Source organism: Pipistrellus kuhlii, unplaced genomic scaffold, assembly GCF_014108245.1.
Source record: "Pipistrellus kuhlii isolate mPipKuh1 unplaced genomic scaffold, mPipKuh1.p scaffold_m20_p_37, whole genome shotgun sequence".
In the NCBI taxonomy this organism is placed as follows: domain Eukaryota; kingdom Metazoa; phylum Chordata; class Mammalia; order Chiroptera; family Vespertilionidae; genus Pipistrellus; species Pipistrellus kuhlii.
Window position 1 is genome coordinate 1,153,208 of NW_023425537.1, and position 26,829 is coordinate 1,180,036.

Consider the following 26,829-nt stretch of genomic DNA (forward strand, 5'->3'; position numbering starts at 1 on the left):
GCTATGGGCAGGATCAGATTTTAGCACCTGTCAGAATTGTCCATTATTGTGTTGTGGTGCGGTCTCTGTGCGGCTGTGTCTTTCTCTCACTTCTTCTTTGCACATATCACAGCTCCCAGGAGGATTCCTAAATCAAAAACACGGAGGCTAAGTGAGTGAAAGAGTGAGTGACGGGATGAATGGATGACTATAGAATTCCAACTTTGAGGGCCGATGCTCTATCCACTGAGCCAAACCTGCTAGGGCACTTTTTATTTATTTCAAAATTACTTATACTTTATGAAATGGCCTCTTTTCAAAATCACTTCTCAGGTTGGCCTGAGATGATGGTCCCAAGGACAGTGCCCACGAGAACGCTGCCTCACACCTGGCCCGAAGCACCTGCGTGCTCTCCCCTCTCCTCCTGGCACCTACTCTGTATACTTTACAGCCAGTAATAGGCATGTGCACCTATGACACACACACACACACACACACCATAAACCGAACAGATAACGTGCGTTATTACGCCTTTGTCTCAGTCACCAAAGTAATGTGGCGGCGGAACAAAGGCTTTGAGCAGAGAGATTGCAGAGAGTGTTGCCTTCCTCTCTCTTTCCCTCCCCCCAGTCCACCGCCCTCCCCCTATCCCTCCTTCCCTGGCTCAGGGCACTCCAGGTCCCGGCCACAAAGCTTTACATTCCTCCCCAGGCTTAATCTCTGCAACATTCCGGCCTGTGGGTTATTAAGAGGAGATTGTGGAGGGCAGGGATGAGGACTCGCTGGAGACTTTTCCCGGATAAAAGGTGCTTGCCCAGGATTATCTTTATTTCATTGGCAGTAATCCCACCGCCCCCTCGGCCGGTTTCGCCTTTCCTGGGGTGAAGGCAGGTGCAGAGGGAGGGCTCTGTGTGATTGACAGCGCTGCATAGGGCTGATCTGAAGGTGCTCAGCCACCTTTGGAGTCTGGAGTAGGGACCAGGAGCTCTGTGGGTGGTGGAATTTGAAGTAGTCCTTGATGAGACAGGCTGGCTTAGTGGGAAGGTCTCTAAGGCTTTTCAAAACGGCAAATGGTTGACTTTGAGTTTGACCTTCACGACAGTCCTGTGCACTCACAGCTGTGCCCCTTGATTCCTGCCCTTTGCATTGTGTTCTGCGCGCACCACCTCTGATTCTGCCTCAAAGACATGCATTTCTTTCTCACTTCCCTCTCCCAGTTATTTCATCCTTTCCATGGATGCTCCAGTAGGTAAAGGTAGCAGCGCATATGCAAATTTAGATTTTAAAGGGCTCAAGTGTTATTTGTCCTTTTTGCTGATGGGAAAGATGGAAAGTCGCTCTTCAGTAAGGATTTGAGATGCCGATGGCAGGAGATTTCTCGTCCGTGGTCGGGGGTAGTGGTAGCTGCTTCGTAGTATTGGCATCTGTCGGTGAGCACATGTGAGCAGGCAACAGATGGGGCTTCTGGTGGCTGATGGGGAGGGTGAGGGTGTGTCCGGGGCTGGGATTGCAAAGACCACCTTGCTCTGAATGACCCTCGGGAGCAAATAGGGTGATAGTTTCTGGCAGGGTGACCTGGGAACTTAGGAAGTCAGCATTCTGAGCATCTGCTTGTTTTCGTTCAGTTTAGTTCTATTAGTTCAGTTTAGTTCTGCTTAGAACAAATACTGGTGACCTCGTATGGGAAGTCCCTGGATAGATTAGAGGAGGGAGTGGACAGTGGCTGGGTGATTCGACCATAAGGGTTAAGGCCTCCTCTGTATTGGTAGCCAACAGCAAGGGAGAGGGAAGGATAGACCGAAGAGACATTTCAAAGAGGTAAGGACACGTCTTAGTTCTGTACTGCGCCTGGGATGTGGAAATGGAAGGGGGAAACATCCATGTTTCCAAAACTGAGGGCCTGAGAGAGAGAATGAAAATGAGGGGGAGGACAAGCGTAGACAGTGATTGTATTGATTGGAATAGAGATGTCGGGAGTGGGGGAGGGGGTGAGAGAAGATACTCTGGAGATATTACCATTCAGAGGAAATTTTAGAGACGAATGAGAATACCCAACAGGAATCTGGGGTAGGAGGGAGGAAACTCGGATAGAATCTTAGAACTCAACGTGTCAACATGGCAACCATCTGTCCGCAGGTCGCAATTAGAGCTCTGCGAATGAATGGGCTCTCGCGGGGCCTGGGAGAAGGGAAATCACGTGACTGAGCTAATACTCTGCACCCAAGACACAAGCAATGCAGCTCCAAAGGCAACGGAGAAGAAACAAACAAACCAACCTCGACGTGCTGCTGTGGTTCATCTGCATGGTGAGGCTCGTGGGGGAGGACAGGGCAGGGTCTCTCACCAGCCCCTAGGTTGACTTCCCCTGGCCACAGAGGTCAAAGGGCACCAAGTGGCCTTGAATGAGGCCACCAGAGGCCTGTTTCCTCTTGAGGCAGAGACCAGGGTTGAATGTCCCACTTCCCCCTCCATGCAGGACGTCTGCTCCATCAGATTTCCTAAAAATACGTCATCCTTCCTGCCACTCCTCTGAGACTCCCGGGGTGTGCAGCCTTCCCTCAGTGCGTGTTTTCGTATGCCTTGGACTCCTGGCACGTGTGCGTAGAACACCTCTGAGTGTTCTAAGCTTTTCTTCCTCTCAGCGAAATGCTTATTCCAGGCCGTGTTTATAGTCCCGTGGAAGGGGCTCCCGAGGAGACATCTGAAGGGGCTCCAGGTCCAGAGACGAAGGTTTCATTTCTCTTCTACGTATAAAGGAGGCGGAGCTAGGCCTCCCGAGTCTGTCTGTCACGCTCCCTCTCACAGCGCAGCTCCGTTCTTTATTTTTTTTGCGTCCAATTTCTCTTTGCAGCTCCCATGCCCATTATCCATACTGAGTGCTCAGTGCACGTTTGTTGAGTGAATAACTGGGGGCAGAGAGGGGGGAGCCAAGGACAGATTAAATTGGATGTGTTTTACTTCTGCATCCTGACTGCCTTCTCCCTTCTCCTTTACCTTGGGGTTTCTCAAAATAGGTTCCTCAGAATTCTGTGGGATCCAATATCACTGCTAAGTGAGAAAAGCGGTAGACTCTCTCTGCGTGTGTGTTGATTTCCCATCGGGAAATCCCGTGCTCTACTTGGAAAAATGCTGTGACCAAACCAGTAATGGACAGAGCTCTCTCCCTGCGGTGCTTCTCAGAGCCTTCGCTGCAGGAGCTACACTGCGCATTGCCGAAACCGGTATTGACGAGGCAGTGTTTTCAGAAACACTCCTCACTCCTTTTTTTTTTTTTTTAATTTTTAAAGTTTATTTTACTTATTTGTTTATTCTTTAGGGCCTTCCGGTATGAGCCGGAAGGCCTGCTGGACAAATTCAAAAAGAGCTATAAGCTCCTCGCTCCTTTTTTAAAGAAAAATTTGAGGAACGGATTTTCCGCAGATTCCACTGTGGAAATCACTCACCGGTCACTGTGATATCCAACTATAAGAGACATGTCTGTCGGATACAGCAGCGATTATAGTTGTTCTGTAAGCTCTTTCGGGATCCCCACTTGCAGATTTTTTCACCAAGAGTGGCATTGGAGAGAAGAAACTAGCAGTAAGCCCCTCAGGGGGCAGCTGGGCAGGTTATGTCCACCGAAGCCTCAACAGCACCATGTAGACTAGAGGGTCAAAGTATGTTGTATGTTTCAGTCCATTCGAAACAGGGTTTGCCTGCGAGTTGAAGGCTCCTAGAAAGGGGGGTTAAATCAAACCTGGCACACCCTGAGCTCTGAAATTACTCATGAGAAACTCGGTGTCAATTACCAGAGTCAAATAATAGGGCATTTTTTTTCCTCCCCCTCTCTCTTTATTTAAAATACCATTCTCAGCCAGGCGGCCGGATGTGCTGCTTCCAGTGGGGCTGGACAGGTGGCGGGGGCTTACCCGATGGGTGGATTTATGGCCTAGCTGGCATTCTGGACGACACAGCGGTCTCGTGAGGAGCCCAGGAGGAGGGTGTGGGTGCTGGGCCCGGTCCCAGTTTCTCTCCCAGCCCCAGGGCGGTTGTCTGCACCCATGCTGGTGTACCCCTTCTCTCTCCCTGCTGCAAATTGCTGCCTCTCCCTGTGAGGGTGCACAGAGAGCTCACTGGGCCGCTGGGAGGCTGCCATGTGGCTCTTTGGGGCATGCACTCCTTTTCCGAATCCTACGTTGAATGGGAAGGAAACAAACCCTTGCCAATGGCTTTGGGGGTTGTTCACAGCTCAATCTATGGCAAAGGGGAGCGCCTCCCTAGATCACTGCATTGTAACATTTATAAACACCCCTGAATCGCGGTGTTGTTACCCAGCAAGAAGCAGTAGCTTAGAGACCCAAGTTCTGGTCTTGACTGTTTTACTCACTAGTCATCCCAGTGGCATTTCGCCTCCCAGGCCTCAGTATTCTCTGCTAAATACTATTTATTTTATTCTTTTGCAATCTTTATTGTTGAAAGTATTACATATGACCCCCTTTCCCTCCAATGACATCCTATAACCCACCCCCAAAACCCCACCCCAGGCCTTCACCATCCATTGTGTGTCCATGGGTTACGCATATGTATGCACACAAGTTCTTCGGTTGATTTCTTCCCTCTCACCCACCCAGCCTCACCTTCCTTCTGAGGTTCCCCAGTCTGTTCCCTGCTCCTGTGTCTCTGGATCTATTTTGTTCATCAGTTTATTTTGTTCAATAGATTCTACATATGAGGGAGATCATATGACACTTATCCTTCTCTGACTGGCTTGTTTTGCTTAGCACAATACTCTCTAGGTCCCTCCACGCTGTTGCGAATGGTAAGAGTCCTTTCTTTTTTACAGCTTTGTAGTATTCCACTGTGTAAATAAATGTACCACGGCTCTTTTATCCACTCATGTGCCGATGGGCACTTGGGCTGTCCCTAAACACCATTGACACGCACAACGTGCCTCACAGCACTGAGCACTTTTGCTCTTATTCTGTAAGTGTGACGCTTACAGCAGCATTGTGCTTTGAGGATTGTCACCTCCAACACACACCAAGGAGACCCAGGGCTCAGAGAGGTCCAGTGATCTGCCCAGGGCCACGCAGTGAGTGACAGACACTCGGAGAGGAAGAACCCACGGCTCTGTGCCCTTCCTCCTCGTCTTACTGAGGAAATCGAGGTTGACAATCAGCAGGTCCTTTCAGCTTTTAGCGCCATCTTACCGGGGGGTTCAGTGCCTGCTTGGAGGCACTCTCCTACACATGGCAGTTGAGGAATCTAGAATTTCCCGGGGCCATTGGAGGTCACCTCAGCCTTTTATCCAAATAATAAAGGAAGTCAGAATCCCCTCTGTCAATGCACTGCTGAGTCACGAGGTCTCATTTGTTTGTTTGTTTGTGTGTTTTTTTCTTAAAACAAAACAAAAAAATAACATACAACAACAACTGGGTGCTGGAAGGTAGGATCCAGTAGTCATGTTCACCACAGTCTTCTTTTTATATATGTTTTTATTGATTTTGGAAAGAGAGGCTAGGAGAGGGAGAGATAGAAACATTGATATGAGAGAGTAATTGATCGACTGCCTCCTGCACACCCACTTCAGGGGATGGAGCCCACAACCAGGGCATAAGCCCTGACCAGGCATCAAACCAGAGACCTCCTGGTGTACAAAATGATGCTCAATCCACTGAGCCACACCGGCCTGGCCCGGCACTCAGTCTCAGTTTTAACCAGCCTCCATACTAAGGAGACATCTCTGCTGGAACCTTTCCTCTACTCTCTCTGGCTACCACTCAAGAAAAATGTATTTCTATCTTTTACTTTTTCAAAAAATCACTGGAGATTAATTATACAGTTCATTAGCTCAGCAAATGTTACCTGTTTTTCATCAAGAACTGGGATGCAGCCGAAACCGGTTTGGCTCAGTGGTAGAGCGTCGGTCTGCAGACTGAAAGGTCCCGGGTTCGATTCCAGTCAAGGGCATGTACATTGGTTGCGGGCATATCCCCGGTACGGGGTGTGCAAGAGGCAGCTGGTCGATGTTTCTCTCTCATCGACATTACTAGCTCTCTGTCTCTCTCCCTTCCTCTCTGTAAAAAATCAATAAAATACGTTAAAAAAAAGAGCTGGGATGCATAGAGTTCAACAGCTAGTATTGATTCTTCACCTTTGATAAGACTTACTTTTCTCTTACTCTTATCACATGTGGTTTCTATCAGAACTCCCCACCCCCACCCCTCCCTTCTTTTATTAAAGTTTCAGATGTCTCCAGGTCAAACATTGCCATGGTTACAATATCGACCTCATAGAATTTGCTTAGCTGCATCAGATCCCTCGCGGTCTCATCTTCATAATTTCTAACTCTCTCACTAGTTCTCTGGGTTGTCCATCAACTTTTTTTTAAAATATATTTTTTATTGATTTTTTACAGAGAGGAAGGGAGAGAGAGATAGCTAGAAACATCAATGAGAGAGAAACATCCACCAGCTGCCTCTTGCCCTTGACCGGAATCAAACCTGGGACCTTTCAGTCTGCAGACCAATGCTCTACCACTGAGCCAAACCAATTTCGGCTGTCCATCAACTTTTAATCTTCCATTCTGCCTCTACACTTTGCCTCTCCTGTCTCAGTGTCAGTTCTCAAGCCTACGTGCTGAGGAGAAAGTGAAAAGTTGAAGGTCTGAAATCTGATGCCCGAAGAACCTGTCTAATCCTGTTCCCGGGAGAGCAGGGGCTGAAATACCTACCCCAGAGGAATACCCACAGGACAGGAAAAGGGAAGAGGGGGAGATTGGCCACCCTTGTTTTCATCTGACAAATGCCTGTCAACACCTAGAAGGGCACTGTAGGGTCAAGAGGTCAAGGCCGTTACAGCAGATTGTTATCTCCCTTAGTAGAGCTTTGGAAGGACACTCATCCTCCATGGAAGAGGAAGGCCACCATGGCATGAACCCAACAGAACCTGACGTTCTGGGGGAGAGAGGACAAACTCAAGTTTCAGTGACATGGATCCCGGTCCTGGATATACTCTCTCAGTGGGTCTGTGGCCATGGAAAAGTCATTTACCCTTGATCTTCATTGTATCACTTGAAATCTACAGATAATCATGTCCCCACAATAGGCCTCATAGTAGACTATGAGGTGAAGAAGTTAGACATGTAGAGGTGCATTGAGATACTGCGTACCTCATATAAACGCAGGGGATGGTGTTTGTCTTGCAAGCATCACTGTTGTTGGTGGAATCCTTGGAAAGGAAGCATCAAATCCCATGGGCTTTCCCCATTGGCTGTATTCTGTGGTTGGTTGAAACAGGCCAACCAATTCTATGTGTGCCGGTTATGTGTAATCTATTCGTGTATAGATGTGAGAGTGACCTGTCACCCACTGAGCACAGGGTTTATTTGAGTGATTTGGATATTTAAGTCAGCTTCTTTTTCTAACATTATTTTTATTTATTTTCAAGAGAAAGGAAGGAGAGAGAGAGAAACATCAATGATGAGAATAATTGATTGGCTGCCTCCTGCACACACACCCACTGCAACCCAGGCATGTGCCTTGACTGGGAATCAAACCATGACCTCCTGGTTGACACTCAACCACTGAGCAACACTGGCCGAGTTCCCCTCTTCCCTCCCCCTTTTTTAAAATCGCACCTCCCTCCCCAGTCTGTGAGCTCATTGGAGAAGATCATTCTTCCACCACGGAGAAGGCCAATTTTCCCATTAGGTTATGTGAGTAGCTGACCTTCCCTGTTCAAACTCTCACCTTTTGCTTGCTGTCATTTTTCAGCAAATGTAATACTTAGCACACAATAGGGGAAGCTTCCGGGGCTCCTTTCATTATTAACTTGACTTAGATTTCATGCAGTCCTGAGAAGGAGCTTAAGGCAAGCTTTGTTCATAGAAAGACGACTATAAAATCACCTCTCAATTGTCAGTTTGCAGTGAGATAAACTGAAGCAAGATTAGATCACCAGCATTATCTAATTGCACCTGTCATTACTCACCCCTGATGGGTAAGTTTCATCCACTCATCATTTACTCTTATTATATAATAAAGTCTTTGGAATCAAATACATTTTAGGACAATAATTCTAGGATGGTTGTTTTCAAAAGAACACAATCTAAGCCGTGTGAATAGGAGAAATGTGTTTTCCTCATCTGAGACCTCTGTAAGAAAAAATTTAACCAATGAAGCCGGCTTTGGTTGAGGAGGTCTTGCTTCTTGGATGCCTTGTAAACCTATCGGCTTCAGCTTTCTATTAAAGAAGGCATAGAGTAGCCCAGCCAGCGTGGCTCAGTGGTTGGGCGTTGACCTATGAACCAGGAAGTCATGGTTCAATTCCTGGTCAGGGCACATGCCCAGGTTGTGGGCTCCATCCCTAGTGTGGGACGTGCAGAAGGCAGATGATCAATGAATCTCTCTTATCATTGATGTTTCTCTTTCTCTCTTTTTCCCTTCCTCCCTCCCTCTCCCTTCCTCTCTGAATTCAATAAGAATGTATTTTTTTAAGAAGGTATAATATAAACTTGAGGTCTTACTTTCTTCCCATCTCTTGGAACTCATTTCCTTCAGAGTTTACCAGCACGTGTAGATGAGATTCTCCATTCACATCTAGCAGAAGGCCAAGCTTTCAAGACATAAATAGGGAGGAAGGGGGGGGCGGGTTTCTTGAGAAAAAAGCGTGGGATGCATACTGGAGGGGACTGGAGGCAGATAAGGAAATGAGAAAAGGGACAAGAGAGAGGGCCATCCTTATGGGGCCCCTGCTTTGCTGATCTCTATGGTACCTCTTCGTCTTGGTGGTACAAGGAAATCAGTAAGGTGAAGTCCTTGGTGTTGCTCTTTGAGACTTTCTTTGCTTTTCAATGGAATGATATAGATGTCCAGGTAGATGGTTTGGGGAAGATGGGAAAAAAAGAGGGTCCCAAGGTAAGGAGGGATGTCTGCTTCCTGTCACCTGATGGCTGGCTCCCACTGGTATGGAGCTGGGAGAGCACTGGTCCTCGTCCCTGTGGGTCACCAGCCAAGTCACCTCAGAGTGACAGTAGTTGTGGATCAGCAGTGGCTGAGACAATTCTCTGAACGTAGGAGACAATAAAATGGATTCCAGGATCACTTCCACGTCTTACTGGTCAGCAAGGAAAACCCCTGTGGGAAAGCACCGAGGGCCCTACACCCTGCACTCCACCTGTGGAAATTCCATTCTGCAGCCTTCATCCTCAGGCCACGTTCTCTTCTCATCGCCTCTCTTTTCCATTTCACAGCTGATATGCGTGATCCAGCGATGAACAGCAAATAAACACGAGCAAGCAACTCTCAGAAAGGTAGGGAAGCCATCGCCAACTAAAGCATGTTTCGTTCCTTTCTAAATTAAATAGAAGTACCTCTTTTGTCCGCTCTGTGTTAGTGAAATTCGGTTCAAGTGGATAATTAAAAGTAGCCCGTAAGTCTCCAAGCATGAAAATGAGGTGTCTCTCTGGGTCTCGGGTTTCTACATGGTTCAGCCAAGATTTGCTAAGAAATCAGACGCAACAGGGACCGACGCCCTTTCCCTTTTCTGCAGGTCTCCATCTGAGCTCTGCTGGACTCATTAGTTGGGCTCCAGTGGCCTCTCCAAGGGTTTCTCAGAGGATAGGACAGGTCGAGCTGGTTGTTGCCAGCTTCTTGAAAGCATTCCCAGATAGGAGCACATATCCCTGCCAGGTGCTTGGAGCAGGAAGAATTTCTAGGGAGGAGTTCATGTTGGATCTAGTTTCCATCGCTAATTAAAATCAGTAGGTAATAGGTTAGTAATTTGTTGTTTCCCTTTATCATGTTATTACCTTTTGAGGACCTGGGGGACGAGGAGGTTATGTCTTTATGGCTCCCGTCTGATTGGGGTGGAGGGGCCTGACAATGGTCTTCAGAGCCCCCTGTCCTCCGTTCTCTTTCTCCGATCTAATATTCTGGGTGACAGAGTTCAGAGGACCTCTCGGCTTGGGCCCACAAGCCATGATAAAGTAAGCGTCTCTTGAGTTGAAATAGGAGAGGAATTGCAGCTCATTGAGCAATACTCCGCTTCCCAGGGGAAAATTCATAATTCGTTACCATCAACCCGCTTGCCAGTCAGTTTGCAGGAAGTGGACCAGGTGGGAGGAAAATGCTGACCCTTCATTTTTAAGAACATGCCAGGTGGAAAGTCTGAGCCCTGGGCTTGGCATCAGGAGACCTGAGCTTGCATCTGGGCACTGCCATGTGAATCTGGGAAAGTCATTCCAAGTTCTGAAACTCAATGTCTTTATCTGCAAAATCGGAGCAGTTATAGCTCCTGCTGCCTACTTCAGAGATAGGGCTGATGGAGGGAGGGAAATTAAAAGGAAGTATCATTGGTGATCCCAGCCGGTGTGGCTCAGTGGTTGAGTGTCAACCTATGAACCAGGAGATTATGTTTTGATTCCCGGTCAGGGCATGTGCCTGGGCTGTGGGCTCGATCCCTGGTGTGGGGCATGCAGGAGGCAGTCGATCCATGGTTCCCTCTCATCATTGATGTTTCTCTCTATCTCTTTCTCTCCCTTCCTCTCTGAACTCAATAAAATACATATATATTGATATATATATATTTTTTAAAGTATCGTTGGTGAAAGGACAATGGAAATCATAAAGTGCAAAACACAGTGGGATGTGATTGCTCAAGGATTGAGAAGGCAGAGCTTGTTAAAACTCATAAACGTGGTCTACGTAAAAGACACAACCTCCCAACTCACTCCCTGATCTATCCTCCCATCGGAAGACCTTACAGTCCTAGAAGGCTCTTGTTAGCAATGTTGAGCGTTGAGTCATGAGAATCATAGATCGGCTCTTGATGGAACCCTCCTGTCCCTGCCTGCTGAGGGAAGACAGCCTTGTCCACTGCATGGACGATCTCCTGGTGGCTGGTGGGGTGACTTCCTGCGGACCTGGCCATTTCTAGAGCATGTCCGTCTCCTTCTTCAGTGTTCTGCTTTAGGGGCTTCCAATACACCAGGGTCCCGGCATGTGCGGCTTCCCATGGCCAGTTTGCCAGAAGCCTGTGGCCCCGGTAATGCTGCCGGGGAAGTGGAGGCAGATCACGACAGGCCGGCGTGCTGGCAGGTCCGGCAGCAGCCATGGGGAAGAACCATGGGCCGGCTGCCAGGTTTCATCCAGGAGGGAACATCTCCCCTGGAGTTTATAACCCTGAAGGAGGGAGTCGGTAATGAAAAGCTGCACCACGCCCTTAACACCACAACATTACTCATGAGCACCTTGCTGCTAATTAACAGCGGTAAATGCCACAGTTATTTCACGCCGCTCACCACTCGCAGGCAGCAGCCTGAGACACCGGGTGGGACGGAGAGGGGAGTTTGCCCCCCGACCCCAGGTTTCCGAGGTCCCGCGGGACCCAAGCTCCAGCCGTTCCCATGGGTCTCTCATGGAGGAGCCGAACGAAGCCTGGCTTTGCTGCCCACTCTCTTGCGCCAGGCGTAGGGTAGATGGCCTTGACTTCTCTGGAAAGTTCAAGTTGGGACCTGCTGATTTTTTGAACACTCACTCCCGCAAGTGCTTATTTGATATAAACAAGTCTCCAATCGCCTGTGAGCCTCCCAGCTTCCTGAGAGGCCTCCGGAATGATGGGGTAGCTCGCGCCCAGTGTTGACATGTGGTCTCCCTCATTGCCCAGAACTCGGAAGGTCTGACTCAGGGAGCGTTTTCCGGCTCCTGCCACAACTTGGCTTCCCCATGTAGACACGTCCCCATCGGGTGCTCCCATTTGACATGGCAGGTGGCAACCTTCCTTACAGTTTTTTAAATATAAAAAACAACATCTATGGAAGACCTCCTGGAAGAGACAAAGATGAATAGGACAGGGTCCTGGCCTTTAGGAACTCACGGTCCAGCAGGTTAGATAGAGGGCACACGTTCCCCCACAGTGTTGACTCGGCCATGCGGTGATGATGGAGACTGAGGCTAATATGGTAACCTAAGAAGAAAGCAGTCATTTGGAGGGGGCGCAAGAGATGACACAAAAATAAGTTTTGAAGACAGAATAGGAGTTTTCAGGAAGGGAAGTCATGTCATTCCAGGGAGAGAGGCCTCCGAGGGTGAACATATCAGCGCGCAGCCAGCGTGTTCCATTCAATGGGAGCACGTAGAGGCTGCTTGCTTTTACCACAGGGGCCTTTGCTCGTGGGCTTGTCTGGTTGTCTGAGTCTCGATTTTCTGTGGAACGTGTACTCAGTTTGCTCTGTGTACATGCTAGCATGTTCATGCTGACATGCTATGCATCCTTGAAACATTCTTGTGTCACGGAGCGACGGCACTGAGCCTCTTCCCTCTCTTGTCTCTTCCTTCTCTCCATCCCCAGATATTGGGCTCCGCCTTCGCCCAGCCCTTACAATCCCCGTTCAGCTCCGAGCCATTGCCTGTGGAGGTAATGAGTTGGAATTCACCTGACCTCCTCCTTTTCAGCTGGCGTGTGGGAGGGGGCTGCAAGCTCATTGCTTTTACTCCAGCCTCCACTTTCCTCCCCGGACAATTGGCTAGGTCTTCCAGGGGCTCTTTTCTCTAGTCTGTGGGTCTCCAAGCACAACCTCGACTTCCTGTCTCATCTCCATCTTCTGGGCATGTGTCCTCGGTGAGGGCTGCCTGACAAGCTTGATGGTGGGGAGGGCTCCGGGTAGGAGACTACGGGACTCCAAGTTGCATGAAGTGTCCTGATGCGTTCATTCATTCATTCATGCCCTCCCCCACCCATATGGCTACAGGCGAAGTGCTAGGTGCTGGGATTGCCACCCTGGACGAGGCAAATGGCACCTGCCTCAGCTGCTGAGGTGAAGATTTAGGCTCCCTAGTATTCAGTCACCTTCCCAGAAGGACACCACACACACTGGGAAAATCACGTGTCTCTTTGGTGGGATGGAACAGCCCCTTTTGACCAGAAGCAGCCCCAGGTTCCAGGGAGGGTCAAGGCCGCCCCTGAACGGCCCCATAGATTGTGAGGAGCGGGCTGTAGAGAAGGCACCCGCAGGGTGTTCGATGCCTTGGCTCCCATTGGCTTTCAAGTGACCATTGTATGTAGGCAGGACACCTGGAAATCCAGCCAGCATTTGGCTTGTCCTTGGAGAACATGCACTTCCTGGGTCTGACATTGAACTCTTCGCCCACTGGCCTGGAACGGGCGGGAGCCTTAGTTCCATAGTCGTTTTTGGGAAGGGGCATACGAAGTGGACAACCTGCCACCAGCCTCTGTCCAACAAGGTCCTCCGAGCCTGTGGCCTCCCCTCTCCCCGGGGAAGGGGCTTCTGTCTGGGTCGCACAGGGCCACACTCCCAGAGCCTGGAAGAGGGCCTGCCACAGAGTGAGGGCTCCATAAATTTTTGTGGGATGAGTGGTTGAATGTTCATTTCGACGCAGACACAACCACCGAGCTGCCAACACCTTGTGAAAGGGGAGGCGGGATCTTGTTCTCTCCCAGCTTAATAACAGTCTGCAGGGACTGCTGTCTTTTATACGCCTGCTTAGCTCACCGTGAAGACCCAATAAATAGTAATTGATGGCCAAGACATTCTGGGGTTTGGCTCCCACCGGATCCAAGTTCTACTTGGGGTGGGGGCGGGGCAGGGATGGTTTACAAGAGCAGGGGAATGTAGGGTGTTACTGTTGTGAGTCTGGAGACTCCTGGGGGGTGGGGGTGGGGGAGACACCCCTCCCCCCTCTTCCTCCATACCCAAAGCCTGGGAGAAGTGGGTGGGGACAGAAGGGAAGCGCTTAATTATATTCACGGGTTGTATAATTACACTGTCAGGTTCCCACTGGTGGTGGGTTTTAAAGGAGCTTTGAGTAATTTCGAATTTTGAAAGGCTTTGTTTTCCTGGGCTTTGTTTTATTCGCCCTTTACTCATCATCCTTGATCTTTTCCTGGTGCCTTCCAGGGAGAATTAGGTAAGGCCCCGCCGACGGTACCGAGCTGGGCTCCCCCAGTGGACTCAGGGCGTCCCCATGACAGACGGAGCTTTGGGGAGATTATGGACCTCGCCGGTGGTTGGCGGTTTAGCAACAGCTCCCAGATGCCCCGAATCCAGCCCAGCCCCGCCTCCTGGTTAAGTGCTTCTCTTGCTCGGAGCTCACAACGCACTAAAATAGTGGTTCTCACAGTCCTGTCCTCAGACTGGCAGCCTGGGCAACAGCTGGGAACTTGCTAGAAGGGCAGATCCATGGGTCCCACCCCAGGATTCCCAGAAACTCTGGGGTGGGGCCCAGCAACCCTGTGTTTTCACAAGCCCTCGAGGGGATTCGGGTCCATGGTCACATGTGGAAATCACTGCTCTAGATCTGAGAGTCTAGAACAGCTACTCCCAGGCACAGGGGAGCGTGAGGAAGGAGCCGCTGCCTCGCCGCCACCCCAGAGCCACTCGACGAGAATCCCCGAGAGTGTGGTCCACTAGATGAGAATCCCCATTAGCAGGTTGCTCTTGGACACTCCATCGAGGTTCTCATGATGCAAGGTCATGGCCGAGAGCCACCGCACCGGAGTAATGCCCTCTGCACCTGGCGTACGTTGGGGCTGTTGCCATGAGCAGAGGAGGCAGCGGCAGGGACAAAGGCGTGGGCCTTGCAGACAGGTGCTCAGGCACATACCTAGCCCCTGCACGCTGGCCACGGTCCCCCGTGACCGGCTCCAGCTCGCCATGCTGCTCTGCACAGACAGAGGCTGTGACCGGGGGACCTGGGTGGGTGGGCATTAGGCCATGGTTTCACAAGCAACAACGGCCACTGTTGCAAACACTCACAAAATGCCATCATAGCAAATAAGCCGCCATTGGCAGTATCCTATACATGAGGGAGGGTAGCTCTGTCTCCATAAAACTTTATTTATAAAAATCAGGTGGCGGGCCATGGTTGGCCAGTCTCTGCTCTGGATGAGAGACGAGGATTCCGGTGTTTGTGATGGAGGGCCAGCTTTTCGTTGTCTAACTCTCCTCTGCTTCCAGGGGGCAGTGGGGTTGAGAACCGCCGCTCCCAGCATTCATTTAGGTGACTTTCCACCCGCCATGTGCTTGGAGCTTGGACACATGAGTCAGATCATGTCGCTCCTTCACACCCCACGCCCCAGCATCTTCCACACCACGAGTGATAACATCCACGTCCTTGGCATGTCTTGCGGTGTCCATCACAGTCTTGGGGTGTCCACCACGGGCCTGCCTCCAGCTTCCCCTTTGACCTTGCCTCCTCCTGCTCTGTCGCTTCTGTCCTCAGTCGCCCGGGGCTCCTTGCTGGACCAGGAGCATGCCCAGCCAGCTCCCTGCTTGTCTTTTCCTCCCGGCCTCCCAGCACAAAACTCCTGCTGCGGCTCAGGATGGCCGTGTGGCCAACCCTCCGGCGCTTCCAACAGCAGCAGCATTGATTCTGTGCGCCATCGGCACGCTGTGCAGGGCTTGGCAGGGATGGCTCCTCTGGGCTCCACAGGAAGTCAGCTGGGAGCCGCGTGCCTCCCTCCCTCCGGGCACTGGAGTGAGCATTCAGCGCTCCTCGGCCCCATGGGGAGACTGTCCGCATCTAAAGCCCCACTTCCTCCAGCCAGGGCCCTTCCCTCCGCGGGGAGGACACGGTCACATTCCACCCGGCAGCGAGCAGGACGCCTGTGGGGGGAGTTCCTTCCGCGGCCCCTCGGTGGGCAGTCCATCCATGTTAATAAATGTCTCACCTACCAGACAGCTTCAATAAGGTGAACCGTCAAGGGGAGGTCATGCTTGTCAGTTTCGTTTTACGGAGACACGGAGGGCCCGTCTGATGAGGCCCTGGAATCCAGCTATTGTCCCGGAGGAGAGGCAGCCGGGACGGCAGCAAAGACCCGGCCCCCTCCCCTCCCCACACGCTCTGCTTGGGTTTCCACGCTGGAAGACCAGAGCCTGCTGGAGCCACGGGTGCGTCATCGGAATCATTTGGGCCGGGCCCTGATGTGACACATGAGCGAGCAGATGTGGAGGAGAAAGGGAGGGATGGGAGTCGGGAAGGAGCAAGCCGGGACCGGGGGCCTGACGCGGCCTTCAGCGCCGGCTTTCAGCGCCGGCTTTCTGATCGCTGACGGAGAGGGCCCGGTCCCGATGGCCCCGGGCACCTGCCTCTGTGCTGGTGTCCAGTCCCTGTCTGCTGCTTATCCTCTCTCCTGTGTGGCTCCCCCTTACACTCCAACAAGCCCGATTCCTGGCACCTCTGAAGCCAGGCCGCGGGCTCGCCCCTCCCCGCCCCTGCTCCCTCCCTTCAGCCCTGGCTTCCAGAGGCTTCACCTGCCTCGCTGGGTCTCTCTGCCTCGGCCCGGGCCCCTCCTCCCCGCCTTTCACTCTGTCAGGCCGTGAGTGATGGTCCTTCTTCAAAGAGGAAGCAAGATGGATGATGGAGAGAGGGGTTAGTAAGGATCACCCCCCCCACACACACACACACACACTCCTCTGGCTTCGGCACAGAACGCACCTGTGCCACGTGGATGTATGAAGTGGTCATGTCGCCCTGCCCCAGGACGCCTAGGAGTGACTCACCCACCCACGGTCATGGTCCCTGGCTGCAGCCTGGCCCAGGGAAAGGTGCTCCAGGCGGGTGTGCAAACAGGACCACCCGTGGGGCGCAGGGGCAGCTGTTGGGTTGCAGAGAAACGCAGGCAGCCACTCGGACATTCTGGTGTCCTCCGGTCCGGCCTGCATCTCCAGTCGGCAGTGGGATTGAGCCGGGGTCTACCTTCTTGACTGTTTTGCTTTGGGTCTCGGGTCAAACCCTGCTCCAAGGAAACGGACTGTGTCGGCCCATGAGGACACGCTCCCTCCCTGGGTGTTGCCCTGGGGGACGGCCTCCCCCCCAAGGCGGTGCTGATGGGGTTCCAGACACACAACCAGGACTCGGTTAGTGTAAGTCCGTCCCCAGTTCAACCTGGGACCTCCTTACGGTAGGACATGCACGCAGTGTGCTCAGTGCTGCACCGACAGCTTCTGAGGAGCCGCTGGGCTGGCAGCCCTTTGGTCTCTGCTTCAGGGGTGAGCTTAGAACGTGGCGGCATAAACTCTCCAAGGTCAGAAACCGGGCTCCCTTCTTGGTATTTCCTGCCTCCTGCCCCCAGGGGCCTGCCCTTCACCTCCTGTGTCCTGTCCCTCCTTACCGGCCCCTCCAGGCCCTGGCCAGGAGGCCAAGCTGGAGGCAGGGCCTTGAGGAGGCGAAAGGGAGGAGGCTGGGAGGATTGTGATTCTCCGCGGGGGGTGGGGGAGGGGGGGGAGGGGTGGAGACAGTTTTGCCCCCAGGGGACACTGGGCAGCGTCCTGAGCCATTTCTCAGGTGTCACATCGGGTGGGGGTGGGGGGGTGGGGAAATGCTACTGGTGTCCTGGGGTAAAGGCCAGGGGAGCTGCTGAGCGCCCTGCAGTGCGTGCACACACATACACAGTAACACCCCCCCATACACACACACCAGTCACACACACGTAATTCACACACACAACACCCAAGTCACACACACACACAGGATACACAGGAGAATTACCCAGACCCAGTGTCCATAGTGTCACAGATGAGAACCTCAAGAGCACGGAAAGAAATTAATTTTTTATCTTAAATAAAAGGCTCACATGCAAACCTCAGCCTCTGAGTGCCCTGACGCCCCAGGCACCCGCAGGAAGCCTGGAACCTGCAGACACGCCCCCACTCCCACCCGGTGTCCGTCACGTTCCCGGGTCCAAGCTTCTCATCTTCCATGCACAGGCCCGGCTGGGTGAGAGGCAGCCACACCATGCAGGGCCAGGCCTCCCCCCCTTCAGCCTCCGCCCTTCCAGCCTCCGTCCCCGCTGCCAAGGGCCGTCCAGGCCCAATGAAGACGGCTCTGCCTTCCCAGCGGGCCTGTAGGCTTTCTCCAGATGCAGGCCCGTGGAAAGGGGTCCCGTGCTTGCTGCCCATGGGGCATCTGGGAGCACAGAGACCGCAGCAGAGCCCACCTCTCTCCTCACCACCTCAGCACCAGACCCCTGGGCGGGAGACCCCAGAGTCAGGGTTTATCCTAAATTCTCAACAACGGAGAAAGGGACCGAAAGGGACCGAACGTCCCCTCTCGCCCCTTCCCCCTTGTGCAAATTGAATCTGTTCTCAGAAACTTCCGGTTCAGGGAACTTTTCAAGGACAGCTGTCTGCACGCCTAGTCCTCCTGCGTTCTGTTTGTTTGTGTGTTTGTTTCTATGTCCTCAGCAAAAATGGCAAAAGACGGGCCCCCCTGCCCCCCTCCCTCCACCTGCCAGGGAGGGAGATCTCTCAGAGCCCGCCTCCCCTGTGGCTTGGATGAGTGAGATCCAGTCCTCGTTTCAAATGCAAACAAACAACCCTAAAAAGCACCCCCCCCCAAAAAAAAATAGCAACAACAATAAGCAACAAGGAAAGCAAGGATGTTGCTTCTTAAGTAAAATCAAAGGACAGATAAGGTTGACCTTGTGGTGTTTTTTTTTTGAACTGGAAAACTTTTTAGAAGTTCTCATCTCACGAATTCGATTTTGTTCCCCACCGCCTCCTTGGCCAGCCCTCCCTGGAGAAGCAAAATCGTTTCTTCACTGTGACTTGTGACTTTCCCTTCCACCGAGGGCCAGGAGCCAGCGGCCGCCCCCTGGGCTTCAGCAGGGAGACTGCGGGCCGCCTCCCCCGCCCTCTCCTGACCCTTTTTCTCCGTCTGCCTCTCACTGGGGCCGCCCCGCCCTGCTCTGCCGGCCTGGCCGGGAGATTTATAGACAGAGTGGCCGAGAACAATGAGCAGACATTAGGCTGCTGTGTTCTGCATACTAATGACAAGATACTGCTTCTGTGCGAGGGGCAAAGCCAGGTCAGGCCAGTTTAACCATAAACTTTATTTATGGGCTTATAACTTTGCAGCTGCAGGAGCTCTGCCCAACCTCAGGACTGAGATCTCCCCCCCCCCCCCCCCCTCTCTCTTTGGACACATTTCTTTAAACAAATTGTGGGGGGGAGGGGCAGGGAGAGAGTGCTGGCAGCTCTTTCTTTATGATCTACTGAGTAGTTCCGGGGAGACATTTAAGCAGATGGGAAGAGTGAGTCAGAGAAGGAAATAGCAGCGATTGTTTTCGCTGTAATAACAACAAAGCACAGAAATGATGATGATGATGATGATGATGATGATGATGGTGTAGATAAGAATAATACTTGATCTCCAGAGCTTCTGGAGCAGGAATCAACTCTGTCTGTTGCTTCTGAGTTTTATACAAGTTGATGTTCAGAGCCACCCATCTTGCATCTTGAATCGCAGGATGAAATGCCTGCTTTGAGGCGGTTCGAGACCCTTCCTCCCGCGGAGGATCCCCTAAGCGAGACCATCTGTAACGCATCAGCAGGCGGGGGCTCTCCGGCGCAGGTGGCGTGGCGCCCTGAGCTCAGGCTGCGCCCCTCCTTCCTTCAGTCCTCAGCACGCCCCTCCTGCATCCTGAGTGTGTCTCAGCGCGGTGGCCAGGGTCATGGGTTCAATGCCCACCGAAATGGATTGATCTCACCTGGTGTCAATGTCATGGACTTGTTACCCTGTTCCCCCGAAAATAAGACACATATTAATTTTTTTCACCCAAAGTTGCGCTAGGTCTTATTTTCAGGGGATGTCTTATCTTTCCAGGCGCTAGGTCTTATTTTCGGAGGATGTCTTATTTTCGGGGAAACACGGTAGTAGCTCCAAGATAGAGCTAGGGTAGATCAAGAAGGCATCTTCCAAGTGAAAGAAAGCAGGCCGGCTCAGCTGGGGCAGCAACAGAATTTGCAGACACCCTACAAGTGGGAGGTGCCTGGGCCAGCTCTGATCCTGGGAACGGAAGCCACCGCACCTGTGGGACCCTGGGAGTTGGCATCCATACGTGCCATTCCAGCGGGAGGAAAGCAGGGAGCTAGGCAGGGTATTGGGCCACTCGCTGGTGCCTACGCTGAGGGTGGCAACAGGTAGGACAGGGACCAAGATTCCTTTAACACACCACCATTTGGGCTCTGCTTCTCCAAGTTAGGAGCTTGGGAGGGAGTCGCTGTGCTCTCCGACTCTTAGTTTGCGGACCTATAAGATTGGAATAGAAGGGCTGCCGTGTGGGTGAGAGGTGGTACGGAGCCTAGCACCGTGCCTGGGACATAGTGCTGTTCAGTAGTATTCTTTTCCACGTTGCTTTGGCATTGATACAGACCCAAGGCAAGGCGACATTGTTGTGTAGAAATCAGTGAGCCTGTGATCTGACTGTGTCCGTCCCTGGCAGACAAAGTCTATATACCTGCCGCTGACTGTGCAACTCAAGCATCTGTTCTGTTTGTCCCATGTCACGGCTCCCGGGGGTGTTTCTGCTGCATTTCGGCGGACCCCAGAGTTACCGTTGGAGGATCCTTCTGTCACATATCCATCAATCAAACAGGGTTTCACCCCTGTGTCCCAGGGGCTGCGATGGGCGCTCTGGGCACCCATCCCTGTGAGATACCTCTGGGCCAGTCACTCTGAGCTCAGAACATGAGCAAACCGAGTCAGAGCCTGCTTCCAAACTCAGCCCGCAAGGTCTTACTAATAAAGAAGGCTCCTATGGCTCTGGTGTCCAGCGCCTGAGAAGGGAAAATGTAAACTCACTGCTGAAGCCACGGGATCTCATTCTTCGTAGCTGATGCCTTCCCTCCCCAAGCCAGCACAGAGAACGAGGGCATTGGAAATAAGGCTGAAGAAAATGCTCAGAAAACAAGACACCACCAAAAAGCCAATACAGCAAAACCTCACACAGGGATGGGGGTCTGTTAGAGGCATGCAGGCACCAAGGAAAGAGTTCCCAATGGTCAAAGCTGGTTGAGCAGGAAAATGATGTAACATTACATATAGCCCAAAGTTTAAAGTAAATATTGATGAGTTCATAATGATACCAAGCAATGACTGAATAAATAAACACGTCCTTGTGCAGAAGAATCTCAAATCATCCATGCAGCTACTCCACCCTTGAGAGCGGGCTGTGCATTGTAACTTTCTTCCAAAGGGGTCACTCTGGAGAGTTGGGGGTGGGGAGGAGGGTGAGAATGCAGTGGAGAAACCTGAGCCTTACCTCAGCCAGGCAACACAGATTAATATAAAAAATACATATTGCTGCTAGCACACCCCCTTAAAATCATGGAATGAGAATAGCACTTTACAGTGCACTCCCCAAAACACATTATCCCAGTCTAGTCACGAACAACAAAATCAGGCAAATCCCCGCTCACGGTCAGTCAATCAAATGCCTGGCCAAGTGTCCTCCAAACGCATCTAAAATGAGAAAATCAGTCTGAGAAACTATCAGAGCCAGGGGACGGCTAAGGAGACATGTTGGCAACATACATTATGAGATCGCAGGTGGGAACTTGTAGCAGGAAAAGGACAATGGAGAAAACAGAGGAGACCTGAAGTATGGCCTTTCGCTAATAATAATCACTTACCAATATTGGTTCATTGATTGCAATGTGCCCCACACTAATGCAAGATGTTCATAGTCGGGAAAACTGGGTGTGGGGTATGTAGGAAGCTTCTGAACTACAGTCTCAATAAGTTTGGAAATCTAAAGTTCTAAAAGAAAAGGTTTGTTTTTTAGGAAAAATACAGCGCGGGCTGACTTGGTGCACACGTGGTAGTTTGCTGACTCCTGCCCTGATCAGTGACTCAAACCCGGGTACTCCCTACAGTCCGCAGAGGGGCTTCACCTGGCTCAGAAGTCAAGACACCCACCCATGTCCCCAAACACTGTCACCCCTGAAACCTCTGGTCCTCACTTTGTCTCCCTGTGTACTCTTCCAGAGTTGCTTTTTGCAAGAACAAGCAATATGAAAATATATGATTTCCTCTTTTTCTTCTTATGCAAACAATAGGACCCTATGAATACTGTTCTGCCCATTGCTTTGTGTGTGTGTGTGTGTGTGTGTGTGTGTGTGTGTGTGTTCTGTATATCCCAGAGATCTTTCAATATTGGTGCAATCAAACTCTTTCTCATTCCTTCTTGTAAATGCCTGGTATTCAAGGTTGAGGTTGGACCAGAGTTTATTTGATGAATCTTCTCTAGATAAACATTTGGGTTGTCTGCAATCTTTGCTATTGCAGACTGTGCTGTAGTGAATACTCTGGTAGGCATGGAATTATAAGCTTGTGGGGATGCCTGCACCTCCACTTAAAGCCAATTAAATCAGAAATTTGGGAGGGGGGCAGGTCCTAGACTTCCTCATTTTTAAAACGTCCTAAATAACCCCTTTAAGAAAGGAGTGGGGATTCTGTTGATGGGTATTCCAAGTAGGTAAGTGGCTCCTCAGCCAGGCTACGCCTCAGAATCACTGAAGAGCTATTTTATTTTATTTTATTTTATTTTATTTTATTTTATTTTATTTTTACATTTATCTTTATTGTTGAAGGTATTACAGATGCCCCCCCCCCCCAGTGACCCCTCTACACACACACCTCTCCACTCCTGACCCCTCCCCAGACCTTCACCCCACTATTGTCTGTGTCCATGGGTTATGCATAGATACATACAAATCCTTCGATTAATCTCTTCTGGCTCCTGTCTTCCCTCTGAGAATCATTTGTCTGTTGTCTTATTGGTAATAGCCATTTTAACAGGTTGGAGTGGTACCTCCGTATCTCCTTGTGGTTTTAATTTGTTTTTCCATTATAGCTAGAGAGGTGGAGCATCTTTTCATACAGCTGTTGGTCGTCTGTGTGTCTGCTGGGCATGAGCGCTGTTTTACAGGCTCACCTCACAAGAGCTGAATCATGATCAATGGGGGTAAGCGCCCAGGATAATTTGTTCAAGTTTCCCCTGTGATTCCAATTCGCAGTCAGGGTGAAAAACTACCAATGTGGGGGTGCACCTTGTTAGAGAAACGGTTGTTTTGGGGGTGAGAGCTCTCTTTCCTCTCCTTCACCCAGGTCTAGTTAACTGCTGTCTCCCTGCCCCCTCTGTTACCCTGCCCTGGAAAGCGATCTGGAAATAGATTCTGAACTGAGGATGGGTGGCGGTCATGGGGAGTGCCCACCAGGGCCGGGCTGGGCTGCTAGGCGGGTCCCGACCCACAGGTAGCTGGGACCCAAAGGGAACGCCTGCTGTGGGCCAGCGCGCATCACTGCCCATCCGTGAGCAGCCAGATTAATGTTTGGCCAGGCCTCGGTGAACTCGGGTTTCCTTCCGGCAGCTTCTTTCCCATCGGCAGAAGGAGGAGGACCCTGGTGTGCAAACAGAAACTTCTCTTCCCCATCTTGATCTCAATGAGTTGGCCCTGGCGCTCAGCCTGACAGGCCTCGGGCACGGCTTGCTCCCTGCGTCATGGGGAAGGCGAGGGGAGAGAGATTTGGAAAAGAGAAACAGAGATAGGGCCTCAGTAATTGGCACGTGTTGAGTGCTGACTCATGGAACTCTTGCCCCCAGTGCATGACATTTGATCATCCATGTTTTTCTCATGGGACCCAGGGGCACCGGGAGGTGAAGAAATGGGTTCAAAGTGCCCTGGCCGGTTTGGCCCAGTGGATAGAGCGTTGGCTTGCAGACTGAAGGGTCCTGGGTTCAATTCTGATCAAGGGCACGTATCTCGGTTGCAGGCTCCTCCCCGGGCCAGGGCCTGGCTGGGGCTCCTGCAGGAAGCAACCAATCATTTCTCTCACATCAACATTTCTCTCATCTTCCCCTCTTCCACTCTCTCTAAAAATAAATGGAAAAATATCTTTGGTTGAAGATTTTAAAAAGAAGAAGAAATTTGTTCAAAGAAACTCAGCCAGGTAGTTTCAAAGCAAGAGAATCTCAGAACCAAGGCCTACCTCGCTCCCAAATCCAGGTTCTGTTCTATCCAAGTGTCTTCGGTCGGGGTTTGGAATTTTCTCCTGGTTTCTGTGGGCTGCCTCAAGCCCAAGGTATATTCTTGAGCATGGCCTCCTTTGACGGGATCCAAGTCCTAGGTGGCCTCCAGGTTAGGGTGTGTGGGGGGGGGGGAGGAAGGGGGGAATAAAAGGAGTCTTTATATGTATCTGCCCTTGTTCCAAGAGTAACTTTCTGCGTGAGGCACAAGGGCTGCGTTACATCTCCAACAAAACCAGGGTGCATTTCTTTCTTTTTAATTTTTATTTTTTAATATATTTTATTGTTTGTTTTTTTTAACAGAGAGGAAGGGAGAGGGATAGAGAGTTAGAAACATCTATGAGAGAGAAACATCGACCAGCTGCCTCCAGCACGCCCCCCACTGGGGATGTGCCAGCAACCAAGGTACATGCCCTTGACCGGAATCGAACCCAGGACCTTTCAGTCTGCAGGCTGATGCTCTATCCACTGAGCCAAACAGGTTAGGCTAAGATGAATGTCTTAAGGCATTGAGCCCCAAAGTTCTTTGTAAAATCACCGGAGACACTGCGGTGCCACCTGATCCAACACGGTCCCCGTGACCATGACAGTTCCCAGGTACAGAGAGGGGCTGCCGTCCTTGCCTCATGTAATCCTCACTCTCCCTGTGCTAGGGGCAAGCTAGGCTCCGAGAATCGGGGTCACTTGTTCAGCATCCCATGGCGAGGAGGCGATCCAGCCACATTCACATTCAGGTCTCATTTGATGGTAGTGCCTGTGCCCAGCCCATTCCAACGTGTTTTCTAGAAGAAGAAAAAAAAAATTGTTCCTTTTCACCCTGGCGGCATGTATCTCCCCACCCTCCTCTCTCTACCCCTCCAGACACTCAGAACTTTCAAGCCTCCTCTTTCTGCTCCTACTCCAGCCAGAGAGGATGAGGCCACGGAGGGCGGCTGAGTCCTCAGCGTTAACCCGTGTCTTTCCCCCCGGGGGGCGGAGGAGGGCCAGCCCTGAGCCCGGGCCAGAGCGGCTGCGAGAAGCCAGGGGTTAACGCCACCGAGTGGGAAAGCTGTCCGCTTTGTTGTGAAGCCCAGCTTCCCAGCCCCGCAGCGGGGCGATTAGCATGCAAATGGACTTTGCCTCCCGCTTTTTAATGTTTTACTTCTCCTAATGGCTGCGGCCGGTGGTAATTTCTGAGCTCTGCTGGCTTCAGGAAGCAGCCTCCTCGGGGCGACCTGTCCTTGCACCTGGGGAGATAGATGCTGAGCTGGAATGTTATTAACCCGAGGGGCCCGGCGCTGCTTTCAAAGGAAGGAAGCCCGTGCTGGTGGAGGTTAGCAACCTCCTCATCTGCCCCTCCCCCCCTCTGCCTCCCCCCCCCCCCCCCAGTGTCCTCTGAATTCTTCGGTTGGGAGCTGGACATTCCTACCGCGGGATCCAAAATCACAGGTGATAGCTGGCCAAGATAAGAGGGAGCTTATTAAAGATGGTAGATAGCAGACCCCTGGCTCTGTATGTGCAAGGCAGACTTGTTCTGAGTGCTCCCTGGACGGCCGTCTAATCCGTCCTCTCATCCCAGAGACATCCTAGAGGAGGGCTCCCCCACTTCTGATGGGACTCCCCAAGGCTAGCACCAGGCAGCGCACGCCCCCTCCCCCCGTCAGCTTGAGGACTGGCTGCCTCTTCCGTCCTGTCTGCAGCTCCATCCCACCTGGATTTCCTTTTCCCGTGACTCAGTACTGAATGCAGAGGCTCTGAAACCAGGCTGGGCCCCCGCCAACAGGTCATGCTTCTAGACCCTTCCCCGTGCACCGGGTCAGGCCGTCGCTCTCTCTGGAAGTATTTTATTGGCGGCTCTTGGGCACAGCCAGCCTGACCGGCACTCTGTCTGGCTGGAGGGCAGCCTTCAGAGTGAAACCTCCTCGGAGGCCACCATTCCCCTGAGGCCTGGAGATGGAGGGCTGCCCCGCAGAGGGTCTGGAGGGGGGGCGTGGCAGTGACGCCATTAGGTGTGAAAGCATGCAGTTCCCATCCTGACACCCACCCGGCACCCCCCTTCGCTGCAGAATGTCTGTAAATACAGATTCAGTCTCCGATGACCTCACTCCCGGGCTGCCTCCCTCCCTGGTCTTGCCATTTGATTGGAGAGCATACCGCCAGGCTCTTTCTGTGGCCGTTCTTCCCCCCACTTTATTATTAGCCACAGAATCCAGCGTCCACCTCAATTCTGGGCTCCGGGGGGCCCAAGTGTGGTGAGAAATGATGAGAACCGCCCTCTCCTGCCTTGATGAATAACGCGGGGCTGGGGGAGCCCGCCACCCCCTTTTGTGGTTCCACAACTTGTCTCCCAGGCACCATCTCCATCCTCCCCTTGAGGTGCTCCCCACCTTCTCTGCCCTCAGCACCGTACTCAGCGCCAGGGGCTCAGCAAAGCCCAGAGAGCAACGCGAACCAGAGCGGGAACCCAGAGCCATCCGTGCCCACGGCGCCCCGGGGGTGGGGTGGGGGGGCAGACTGTAACCTCTGAAGGGACTGCGGCCACACAGTTAGTGCGTCAGGGCTGAGCTCCAGACGAGGCTGCGAAGGAAACCAAGGCCAGAAGCCAGAGCGTGGGCAGCAAAACCTGCCTTCTCCCTTTCACCTTGCTCACCTCGCTCATTCTTTGTAGTGTAGTTGGGGTTGGGGGGAGGAGGTACCTTCCCTGGGGTCTCTAAGAACCACCTGGTGGTTGTATCCCATTTGCATGAAAAAGAAATGGGGTTCAGAGGGTCACCCGGGCACTCCAAGCCACCGGCCAGTGAGAGTGGCCAGACCAAGGCCGTTACATCACCTCTCCTGATGCCAGCCCTTCCCCTCCCCAACACGGGGTCTGGAGGCACCAGCATCTCCCATGGACCTGGGCAGGGCCTCAGACCACAACAGGTGACGGGCAGGACCCCTGGCAGGTGGCCTTGGTCCCAAGTGGACTAGCTCTATCCCCCACCCCCCACCACACCCCCCACACACACTGGCCCTTCCCCTCCCCGGCAAGTCCAACTGGTTTCCTTCAGAGAAAACCTGACT

General features: G+C 52.1%; 1 long non-coding RNA gene and 1 other non-coding gene across 2 annotated transcripts in view; one reads left to right on the plus strand and one right to left on the minus strand.

Annotated features, from left to right (window-relative positions):
• LOC118732273 overlaps positions 1-26,829 on the plus strand; it is a 108,192-nt gene that overhangs the window by 28,678 nt on the left and 52,685 nt on the right. The window contains exon 2 of the long non-coding RNA XR_006739584.1: positions 9,212-9,271. This is a non-coding gene — a long non-coding RNA (uncharacterized LOC118732273). The remainder of the gene's footprint in view (positions 1-9,211; positions 9,272-26,829) is intronic.
• LOC118702204 lies at positions 3,293-3,355 on the minus strand. Its single transcript, XR_004982669.1, has one exon. It is a non-coding gene; the product is annotated as a U7 small nuclear RNA (small nuclear RNA).